At 32.8% G+C, this 12852-nt stretch overlaps 1 protein-coding gene across 4 annotated transcripts in view; it reads right to left on the minus strand.

The window, feature by feature from the left end:
* The window catches only part of LOC111677194 (fat-like cadherin-related tumor suppressor homolog), a 252557-nt gene that overhangs the window by 179712 nt on the left and 59993 nt on the right, over nt 1–12852 (minus strand). The window lies entirely within an intron of this gene.

A 12852-nucleotide genomic window follows, 5' to 3' on the forward strand; every position in this document is an offset into this window, starting at 1 on the left:
GTGCGTTTAAGAAATTTTCGTAAAAGTACTTTGTGTGGGAGCTATGTCCAATTATGTATATAAAGACAAAATTTCAGAATTCTGTATCTATATCATTACTTGGTAATAAGTGATTTTCTGAACCTAGTATGAGAGCTATACCCTAACATAGACCGATCGTAAAACAATTTTATAGTGAATTTATGTATATAAGAGCAATATTTTTGCTAAATGTATGGATATAAATATCTGGTTATGAGTTATGTGCGTTTTTTCTGCTTTTCGGAAGGAACCTTGTATGTGTGTTTTTCTAAAAGGGACCTTATATGGGAGCTATGATCAATTATGGACCGTTCGGAAAAACGTGTCTCAATATTATTTCTCTGTATATGAGCAACACTTGTGCCAAACTTTATATGGATATCTTAATTTGTTAATGAGTTATGTGCGTTTAAGTTATTTTCGGGAGGGGACCTTGTACGGGAGCTATGACCAGTTGTGGACTGAAGGAAAAAATTCTTAGTAATATTTTTGTGAAAATGAGCAATACTTGTACCAAATTTTACATGGATATCTTAATGTAGTAACGAATTGTACGCGTTTAAGTGTTTTTCGGGAGGGAACCTTGTATGGGAACTATGACCAATTATGGACCGATCAGAAAAAGATTTCATAGTAATATTTCTATATGTGAGAACAATGCTTGTACCAAATTTTATATGGATATCTTAATTTATAAATTAATTATGTGCGTTTAAGTGATTTTCGGGAGGGGACCTTGTATGGGAGCTATGGCCAATTATGGACCGAAACAAAAAATCTGTCATTGTAATATTTTTGTATATAAGAGCAATACCTGTACCGAATTTTATATCTATATCTTAATTTAGTAATGAGTTATGTGCGTTTAAGTGTTTTTCGGGAGGGGACCTTGTATGGGAGCTATGACCAATTATGGACCGATCCAAAGAAACTTTCATGGTTATATTTCTGTATATAAGAGCAATATTTGCACGAAATTTTATATCGATATCTTAATTTAGTAATGAGTTATGTGAGTTTAAGTGATATTCGGGAGGGGACCTTGTATGGGAGCTATGAGCTATGTTTTTTTTTGCTTAAGGACCAAATACGTTCAAATTCATAATAATCGATAAAAAAAGTTCTCATATCCCCCACACATATGTACATATTTCCGGAAATGGATTTATCATTAATAATTCCGACATATAAATAGAAAATTTTCTAAATTTAATTATAACGTGGACGGAAAACGTAATACTAAAGAAGATCTGTATCAGTTCACAATTGGTCATAGCCACCATATAAGATCCTTCCTTCCTTCCTAAAATAACTTCAACGCGTATATTTTATTAATGATTAAAGCTATCGAGATAAAATTTAAATTATGGAAAATGGCTACCAAGTATTATTAGGAGCCGCTTGGGCGACCTACATTATGAAATAGAATTCAGGAACAAACTCTTTAAAGGACATGTCGATTAGATTCAATGCCAAGTATAAGGCAAGAGAGAGGTGATGTACAGAAAAAAAGGAATTCGCAATGCCAACTGGGTGTGGTGCCACTGAACAATCAAATTTTCATTCATACTTTCAATTTACAATTAGTGACAATGATTATTTATGAACACCGAATTTCTTACGAGTACACCAAACGGCGCAAGACCGTCCACTACGTCGAATACAAGATTATTGGAAGATGAAAATTTGCAGGATGTTGAAGAGAGGCCACAAGAAATCGAGTATATACCTCTACCTTCAGGGAGTTGGCAGGATGCTGATGAGACAAGGCCACAAGAAACCGAACACATACCGCCAACAGAAGGTTTGTCAACCCCCTATTCCAATTTAGCAAATAAGACAACTCATGACCCAACAGCAGCTCCCAGACTTTCGACTAGACAAAGAAGACTCAGGGTGTTATTCTCTTTTTGGCAAGGATTGACTGAAATTTATTCTGGAATTTATTTATGATCATTGCAGTACAATTTAATTATTCATTTTGTCTTAAAAGTGTATACATACCCTACGAAATTTGTTTTCTAAAGGACCGCAATTGATCGTTGTTCCCATATAAGGTCAACTGTTAATATGAAAGCAACAAGAAGGAGAGGTTAGTTGCTGTTGAATATCAAAAATTGTCTCCATAGTCACAAGTTGTGGTGTGGGTCCGTCTAGAGAATAATAAATTGTCTGCAAGTCGATATTGCGGACAAAGACAAGGAAAATACTGCATTTAGTGCTAATGATGGACAATGTATGAAATAAGTATTGACTGTTATAAAAAGACTTGATGAACACCTCAAAAACCTTGAAGAAGTCTATAAAAAATACACAGGCTAACAAAATTAAGGTTTGTGAAATCTTTTGAAACCATTTGGACTATTATTTATGTATTTTTAGCTGCTGAAACCGAATCTGATATAAGTTTTTTCTATCATATTTTGTTTATATATTATATAACTGTGTAGAAATATTTACGTTAATAGGTTGATTAAATTTTTTGATGTCATCATTATATATTTTATATATTTCAAGAGACCTTTTTTCATTACCATTTCATTTCGTTCTTTGTTTTTCATAAGTCACATGGAGATTTTCTTAAAATTTTAAAATTTGTTAACGAAATTGTTAATATTTTTAAACTTTAATTTGGGTTCCTATTTATTACGTTTCACGCTATCCAATGAGGATAAAAATTCACATTTAAGTTAATACGCATATATTTAACGCAATGACATGGTTTTATTAGATTATTTCAGAGACAGAATGTGCCCAGGAAAAACTTACTTTGATAAGTAATGATTTAAAATGCTAATAAAATCTCTTTTCACTACTAATTTATCAGCATTTTAACTCCTTTTTAATACGGTGATGTCATTGGAGGCAAGTACTTCTTCGCTCGCTTACAAAAACAGAATTCAAGAAGTTTATTTTGCTTACAATGAAGTTGTTTTGTTGTTTAATGATAAAAAGGAGCCAGTGAGAATACGAACCAGGGACTTCGGTTTGTTAGTTAAATGTTCTACTCACTGCACCATTTTTATAAAACACAATTCTTAACACGCAACTAAATACAATGTTAAAACAAAATGAAAATAAAGTACTTCTTTATCAGATTAAAATAATGCCATTACTCGAGTACTTCAAAGTAATGCAGACGGCAAGTAAATAGTGAATGAAAAGTAAGTGGTTATGGAAGTATAACCCATTACCGTGTTTTTGCTGGGTATTTAAGCCATTTATTGTTGAATAAAATTGTGGACATTTTAGTCAAATGTTGAAGGGTGCTTTTTAAAGGGTCAAATGAAGCCTACCGAGTTTTTGCTGGGTATTTAAGCCATTTATTGGACATTTTAGTCAAATTTTGAAGGGTGCTTTTTAAAGGGTCAAATGAGGCCTGTAGTTTGATTACAAGGTTTACAAGCTCTATACGAGTATATTAAACATAATTATGAACTTGAAATCCCTATTCTACGGGTTCAATTGCATGGGGGCTAGGTGAAATAATGGACCGATGTTAATCATTTTCTATAGGCTTCGTCTACCGTATAATAGAAGATCATGTGCCAAATTTCATTGAATTATCTCCAAAATTGCAACCTGTAGTTTGATTAAAATTTTTACAAGCCCTATTTGGGGGTACAGTTTTATGGGGGCTAGGTAAAATAATGGACCGATCTTAACCATTTTCAACAGGGTTTGTCTCCGGTACAGTTATCTGATGTCACACATTGGCCAATGCGGTTTGAAACTTAAAACTCTCGAAGGCGATAGCGGTAACGACGCACGAGGGTCTTCCTCCACCCAGAGCGAAATTATTTTGTTTTTTGAAATTTCTGTTTGAGCATGAATAAAATTCACAATTTTTGATGAAATTTTCATAGGTTGTCTCGGTTTTTTGCTCATATGTCCGGTATTTATGGACCGATTTTGCTGATTTTAAATAGCGATCATCTCGAAAGCATGTCTAACAGAATTATTGAAGATTCCTATCTCGCCGATAAAAACTGATTTCTACAAACACACAGACGGACAGAGAGGCAGACAGACGGACATAGCTTAATCAACTCCGCTACCTATATAAATCCAGAATATATATACTTTATGGGGTCGGAAAATAATATTTTAGAAATTACAAACGGAATGACAGACTTATATATACCCTTCTCTTCTCCCCGGGGCATGTTTCCATGATGAAGTCTCCATCAATACCTTTAGTCTGCCGGGACTATAAACTGGTGATGTCAAATGTATCCCTTGCTTTGTCTCGGAATGATTTGGCATGAGGTTTAACCAGAGCACTATATAATCTGGCACTACGGGTGGCCAGTTGCCCGCAGGACTATGTCCTGGCTGGTCAGTTGGTTGAAATTCCTTCGGGATCTACGTAGTGGCTGTGGTTTAATACCCAAAATCGCGGGGAGAGAATGTTGGTTTAAGGACTGATATATCCTATATCTAATGGGTTGGATAATTCTCTCTTCGAAAAGGTCTGTGTACAAAGCAGCAGGATTCCTAAACCCGATCGGTATCTCTTGCCGTTCGTATAGTGGAACGCCAGTATATGCTGGGGAATTGTCAGGTCAGTATTCAATGGTTACCTGTCATCCCATAGATCGATCTTTATGATCATGGGAATGTAACTGATGCTAAAATTGGTGAAAGATTGGTAAAGTCTCCATATATTGAAGATTAGTACTGATTGAGTATGCCTTTTTACACTTCGGGGAAGTTCTTCGATGCTGTTGCCATCTCAACAGGATATATTGATACATGCTGCGCGACTATTTGTCGGGGCAATTATTGGAATTAATTGACTTTGGAAATTCCTATTTCCTTTGTTACATTGATCGGTTCATAAAAGAGGGATCCTGATCCATTTTGTCGGGTATTTTGGACTACCAAATATGTCTTTAGGTGCTGTTGCCAAAACAACAGAGCCATCTCAGTAGTGTGGTTTGTTGTTGATGATGGAGATTGCATTTTGAATAATGCAATTCTTTCATGACATCATAAAGGTGGTCACTTCCGCATTGCCGGATGTTTGATTTCTCCTGATGTTGGAACTCGTCACCCCCTTCTATTGACTTTAGACCAGTGATTGTTTTTTCCTTGTCGGGGTACGCATTGGGGATTTAATCCTATGCGGCCTGTCATTCCGCAACGGGGCTGCTATGTCAAAAGATTAGATAGCTCAAATACTTCAACAAAGTGAACTGGACATCCATGTACAAAAATTGCTACCTGAGTTCTTCATTGAGGAATTTAGGGGCGCATGGTAGACAGTCTCTAGTCTTCCCAGTGGATGAAAAAGACAACCGTGAGATAAGGCCGTCATGGCAGGTACTCACATTAAATCTTTCGACATTCATACCCTTCTCACGAAGGTGAAGTCTATTTAGCCATATCTGTCAGTCTGTCTGTGCGTATGATGAAATCATGTAATGGTAAAAGCCTATGTTTTATTCATCTTAGGTTTTTTCTATTCCCCTTGGATTTGTTTGTTGGGTAATACTCATTAAACTGAGAGATTATACCCAATATTACCATTATAACAAGTTGAGATTATTTAAGCAGTGCATTAAAAACTGTAAGGTATTAATTAAGTAAATTTTTAAATATAAGTAGGAAGCAACTAAGATATCACTAAGACTTTACTAAGATATAATTTTAATGATTTAGTTCGTAAACAATAAGTAACGGAAAATTTTTGTATGAAGGCTAAAGCTTATTTTATAGATTGAACTAAAGAGAGATGGAGGGATTGATGTAATTGAAGTCAACGATGAAAGTTGAAAAGCGGGAACAAGTGGATAAAATTTAATGAATTATAAAAAGAGTTTTTTTATTATAATCGAGGAGACTCCAAAAAAATATATATTTGATCCCGTAGGATGTCAGGCCTTAATTAGAGCCAATATATTGATGAATTGTTGACGTGCTAATCCTTGGATAACAATATATTGTGTCTGCTAAAACTGTTGACATCCTTTTAACTAAAACCAGAAGAAGTCATATTGGATCCTTGGGACGTTCCTCTAAACTGGCAAATAGTCTACCAATTTCTTATAAATTACCGTTATTAGAAACTTTATTCAACCTCTGACACCTATAGAAATATAACTTATTATTCTTAACTTTGAAATTATTATTTTTTGAGAAGCGAATATTTTATGATAACGACAGGCCTGCCGGATCATAATGGAAAGAGTAAGCCCATGTAAGTAGAAAGTCAATTAACTAAGTAAATTTTATTATATCAACCCGCTAACTCCTTAACTATCAACCCGCTAACTCCATAACTATCACTATTAAATTTTGAATTAAACCAATTCTACGTTTCTACTAAGTATTAAGAGAGAATTTTGAACCCAAAAGAAACTTTGATTAATACAATTTTTGTAATTAAGTATATAGAGAGAATAGAATTAAAAGATAAAAAAATAATAATAAGATAATACACATATAATTGTTTAGTTATTTAAGACTAAAATATAAGTTGAATTTATAATATCATTCACCGTTATAAAAATGGCGCCCAACGTGGGGCCCTGACCGTGAACTGCTTATAAGTTGAATAAAGCATGATATTTTGGTCTTGTGTTATTCCAACTATACACGTGGCTCCGTTATAAAACTTTCTGGCAGAGTTTAGGTTAATTCTCTCTTTTATTATTTAAATGATATATTTAGTCAAGCTTGGGGAGAAAATAATTCTTTGGATTATATAAGACTGCAAATGGTTTGTTTATAAAATTTTGAATTTTATGTTTTGATAATATATATATATATTTTTTTTGACAATGACGGTATTTGAATTACAAAAACTGGATGTTCTTGCTATTTATTTGTCCGACTTTAATTTCCAAAAGGAATAAAGATAAATCGCATCATACGGTTCCACACTTTAATAAAGTTGATAGTTGGAAAGGGAAAATAATTATAATATTACATTGAAAATTTAAAAAAAGGTAACTTATACTATATGTATGTGAATTGACCAGAGACAGAAAATAATTATTATCTATAAAATTTTTTCTTAAAAAAATCAGTATGAAAATATCGTCATAGAAATGTTTTGAATGTACCAAAATATTTCCCGAACCTTTTTTAAATGATTTCTTCAATAAACATTTTTTTCTTGATTTTTAAAATAAAAATTTTAAATAAAAATTATTTTTTATTTTTATTCTATTTATTTCAATAAAAAATTATTTATGATTTTTTTAATAATATTCACTTAGTAATTTTTATTTATTCAAAAATAAAAATAGAAATCAATCAATGATTTTTATTTTTCTAAACAAAGAATAAAAATCACCTAAAGAATTTTAATTTTCTAATTTTCGAATCTAATTTCTACAAATTTGTTCGATTATATCAATGGTAAAAAAATTTTACCAATTTTCTATTAATCTCTGTTTAAACTCGACAATTTTTACTGTCTTTTAAAGATAAATTTCGCATAATGAGTATAATTAATTTCAAAAAATTAAAATCATTGTCTGATTTTTATTTGTGCCTTATGGTTTAAAAATTATTTGTGCTTTTTATTATTGATTTTTGTTTGAAAAAATTCTCAGTAATTTTTACGAAAAATATAAAAATACAAATCAAAAGCAAATTGTATTTTCTGAGAAATAAAATACAAACCAAATAAAATTTTTAATTTAAATTTTTTTTAATAAAAATAATAACAATTACTGTCTCTAGAATTGACTATATTACTTGTGAATAAATGTTTTTGTTTGAAAAAAATATATAAATAAATAATTTAAATTTTTAATATAAAAAAATGGCCGTATGACATAGTGATAATAACTTATCAAATATAAATCAAGGCGAAGATCGTACTTGCTTGATATGTTCAAGAATAATTGAAGGTTCAGATTCTCTAACGACGACTCCATGTAAACATGTTTTCCACTCAAACGGTGTTCTGGATTGGGTAATGAAATATGAAAACTGTCCTTCTTGTAGAAAAACTTGTAGAAGGGAACAACTGGAAGAGGTAACAATTTTTTCAACATTAAATACTTCTAACTTGTTAGATGTATTCAGTAATTCACAGGGAGCAATTCCGAAAAAAAACAAAAAATCCACCCAGACCATAAGTCGAGGAGTTTACCTTCGAATAGCGAAGAGATTCACTTTGAAGAATCAGATTTAAACAGTACTATTAAGGATATGGTGTCTTCACAATTCAGAACAGAATTGACAAAAATTGAGGAAGTTGTCCGATCGTTAACTTATCAATTAGAACGTTTAAGCGTGACATTTCATACTCAGCCTGAGTTTCCTCAAGTAATGTTTCCGTCATTAGGAGCAAGACAAGAAAATTTACCTTCAAGTAACCCAGCTCAGTCTATACTTAATGTGTCTAGACCTAGTCAGTTTCAAATACAGAATACTACACCTAATAGGAACTTATTGTTATCGAATATTGTAACTAATAATAGTAAAATTGCTCGCTTGATGCAAAGTTGGAATATAACATTTGATGGTTATCCAGAAAAGATGCCGGTGTGTAAATTCATTTATATGGTTAGTTCTTTAACAAGAGATAGTTTGGGTGGTGACTTTTGTGCTTTATGTGAACACACGCAGATATTATTCTCTGGAAAGGGTTCAGATTGGTTTTGGAGATATAGATCCACTGTAGAGAGATTAGAATGGGATAACCTATGTGAGGCCTTACATAATCATTTCAGTGATCATTTATCAGACTCCATGTGAGAGAATTAATAAGGGATAGGAAGCAGAGAGAGACGGACAAATTTGACGATTTCTATAATTCTATTCTCTGTTTTAGTGACAGGCAAAAATACCCTTTGCGTGAATCGGAATTGATAGAAATTCTTCGTCGCAATATACGACCTAATTGGCGGAAAGAAATCTTTTATTTAGATATTAAATCTGTTGCTCACCTTCGTCTCCTTATACTTCGACGTGAAGCATTATGTGATGACTTAGATGAAGTTGGAAATAGACCTACCTGACGTCATAAAAATTAATTAAAATTTAGATTACAGGAAGATAACTCTGAAAATATTGTAGACGTAGCGGAATTAAATCGTAGTAAGAATGTAGTAAATTCCCCACTATGTTGGAACTGCCGTGGTAAGGTTGATAGATATGTCGACTGTGTTGCTAAAAGTTAATTTTTTGTTATTGATGTGGACAACCAGGTGTTTTTAAACCAAAATGTCAAAAATGTAATCCTTCGGGAAACTCCTTACCGAGCGGGATCGACAACACCACGAACCGCTCGCCATAAAGAAAATAAATTCTAAAGATATTTCATTGCATGTTAACTGCTGTTGTAATGATGTTAATAAAAGGATATTTAAAGTAGGAAATAATATGTTGAAATTTATGCCTTATTATCAACGACTAATTAATTATAAGCAGGTTAAAGCTAAAATATTTTTTGAAAGTTTATTTGTAGGAAATGAATCTAAAAGTCAATATAGGATTAAACGTTCCACTATTAGATATCGCAGGTTTTAAAGAAAAGTTCTAGGAATTCGTAATAATTTAGTAAACACAGTCTCATCGTTAAGCAAGCCTAACTTTGATATTCGACCATATGTCACAGTAAACATTTTCAACAATACTTATTCTGGACTACTATACTCAGGATCCACAATTACTTGTTTGACGCTGCCTTTAAACTGTTAAATGGAAATATCCCTATCAAACGTTTGAATGAATCAGTACAAACTGCGTGCGGTAATAAATATAGTATAGAGGGTTATGTAGTTACTAAAATTTCATATAATGGACACGAGAAGGAATTAAAGATATATATTATTCCTATGCTAAAGCAGACCTTATATTTTGGCATTGATTTATTTCTAAATTCGGACTTATGGAGAAAATTTTAAGTTGTTTTACTCCCAAAAAAATACTATTGTCAATGACAAACAAATGCACAAGTTAAATGGTGACAGGAACACAGATTAAAGAGGACAATTGAAATGTTTCCTTCATATAGTAAGCAGTGTTTAGGTCGAACAAGGGTCATTAAACATATCATAGAGCCTAACACTAAACCGGTGAAGCAGCGATATTTTTCTGTTTCTCCGGCAGTAGAGAAGAAGCTTCATTCGGATGTGGATCGAATGCTATCCCTAGGGGTTAAAGAACCCGCTCCTCCGAACTGTCCTTGATCCAGCCCGGTAGCGATAATAGAAAAAGAGGGAAAGATAAGATTGTGTCTCGACTCTCGGAAGGTAAATAGTTTCACCGTCCGTGATGCCCTTTGCCAAAAATAAATGGAATTTTAAGTCGTTTACCACGTGCTAAATATATATCTTCTTTGGACCTTAAGCACGCTTTTTGGCAAGTGGAATTAGACGAGGCTTCACTCGATTTAACTGCATTTACCATTCCCAATAGGCCCCTATATAGGTTTAAAGTTATGCCTTTTTGTCTAACTAACGCGTCAATGACAATGAATAGGTTAAAAGATGCTATTATAAATCTATCTTGATGACTTGCTCCTAGTATCTGAATCGTTTCACGCTCATATTGAATTATTAGTTTAAGTAGCAAATATCTTGCGAGAAGCAGGACTTACAGTGATGACCATGCCAGTCTTCAATGGCTCATGCGGCAAAGCGACCTCAATGGCCGTTTAGCTCGCTGGTCATTGAAGCATTTGACTTCGTTATTCAGCATAGAAAAGGTTCGTTAAATACTGTCCCAAATAGTCTATCTAGGTTTGGATTTGAGGAAATAGGAAGTCTGGATGTAACACCCATTATAGATATTAATTCGCCACATTTTCATTCTTCAAGCTACGTAAAATTACGATAGCATAAATTACCCGACGTAACTGTGATTAATGGCTATATCTATAAGCGAAATGAATTTATTCGTGACGATATTCATGCTGAAAAAACTGAGTGGAAGCTCTGGATCCCCACTGAACTCACTAAAGAGGTTATTAACCAAGCACATAGTCCACTTAATTCGTCACATAGAGGAATCGCGATTACTTTAGAAAAATTAAAGCGAAATTTTTATTGGCCAAAAATGTCGCCTGAAGTCCGTAATTTCATTTCCGATTGTGAAGTCTGCAAGCAATGTAAAGCTCCGAATATAATATTACGACCCAAAATGGGTAATCAAATAAAGAGTGTCCGTCCGTTTAAGAAATTGAAAAAATTCTCGAGCAACCACATTTTACATTATTTAGAAAATGATGTATTTCCGATATTTGGTATACCAGAGGAATTAGTCTCTGATAATGGAGTTCAATTCAGGAGTACGTTATTTGGTTCAGTGTTGACAAAATACGGTATTAAACACGTATTTACTGCCAATTATTCCCCTCAACCTAATTCATCTGAAAAAGTAAATAGATCCCTTATTGAAGCCATAAGATCTTATTTGCATAAGGACCAACGTTGTTGGGATAAAAATTTGCCTTTGTTCAACCGCTAACACCTATAGAAACATAAAATTGGTTCTTAACTTATTCACTTTGAAATTATTATTATTACTTTTTTTTTTTTTGAGAAGCGAATATTTTATGATAACAATATTTTTTAATAGCTATTGTTCAGCACTCCGTATTTAGCCTACTAAGCTCTGGTTAAGTAAAGAAATAGCTATAGCACGTAGATTTTTTTGTAACACGTCTCTGGGAAAATTAGGCAGACTCACTCCCCCATCCGATGAGAACTATCCTTTTGCCAGCCGAAGAAAATAACCGTTACAATCAGTTTTCAGAAGACCCCAGATATCTGCGAGATCCGAATTTCTAATAATTCTATCAGAAATACGATCGAATAGAACTCTAGATATGAGTAAAAATCCGAGACCGCCTCTGAAAATTTCATAAAAAATTTACTTTTTTCTTACAAAACAATAAACAAACAAAAACAAACCACAGTATCAAACGGTAAATCTATTTTGTTATTTGTTATTGTAATTCTTGTTTATAAACACAAAGCAAAGAATGAACATCACGTTACGTTGTTATTGGCCAGAAAAATGAAATTAAGTATGTAAAGCCTGGATTAGCCAAGAACACATTAAAGGGCACTTTTTGGGACTTTTTCCTTCTACAAAAGGTACTTTTTGAATTTTTTATAATATATTTATACCCTTCACCTTCGTGATAAAAGTATATAAGTTTGTCATTCCGTTTGTAATTTCTATAATATAATTTTCCGACCCTATAAGGTATATATATTCTGGATCCTTATAGATAGCGGAGTCGATTAAGCCATGTCCGTCCGTCTGTCTGTTGAAATCAGTTTTTAGAGGACCCAGATATCGGCGAGATAGACAAGCTTTCGAGAAGATCGCTATTTAAAATCAGCAAAATCGATTGGTAAATAATGCAAATATTAGCAAAAATCCGAGACAACCTCTGAAAATTTCATTAAATTTTCATGGAATGCTTTGATAAATAAGCAACAACAACACTGTATATTGGAAAAAAATGTACACGTGTTTGTAGAAGTATTTGGTTTTATTCAGCTACGTATTTTGTTTTGTATGTTTGGATGCTGTTGGTTTCATTCAGTTGTGTATTTTGTTTTTGATTTCTTTTTGTGAATTCTGTTCGTATATTTGGATGTAGGTTGGTTTTATTGCGTTGTTTATTTTGTTTTTCTGTGTTTTTCGTTATGTATGTTTGGTTTAATTGGCTTGTGTATTTTTTTTATTTCGTTTAGCGTGGTTGTTGTTCATTTTGTTTTGCTTTTGTAGTAATAATAATATGCACTTTTACTTTTTATACCCTACACCACTATAGTGGGGAGGGTATTATACGTTTGTGCTGATGTTTGTAACATACAAAAATATTGGTCCAATACCCACCTTAAAGTATAC

The sequence above is a fragment of the Lucilia cuprina genome, chromosome 5, assembly GCF_022045245.1.
Source record: "Lucilia cuprina isolate Lc7/37 chromosome 5, ASM2204524v1, whole genome shotgun sequence".
In the NCBI taxonomy this organism is placed as follows: domain Eukaryota; kingdom Metazoa; phylum Arthropoda; class Insecta; order Diptera; family Calliphoridae; genus Lucilia; species Lucilia cuprina.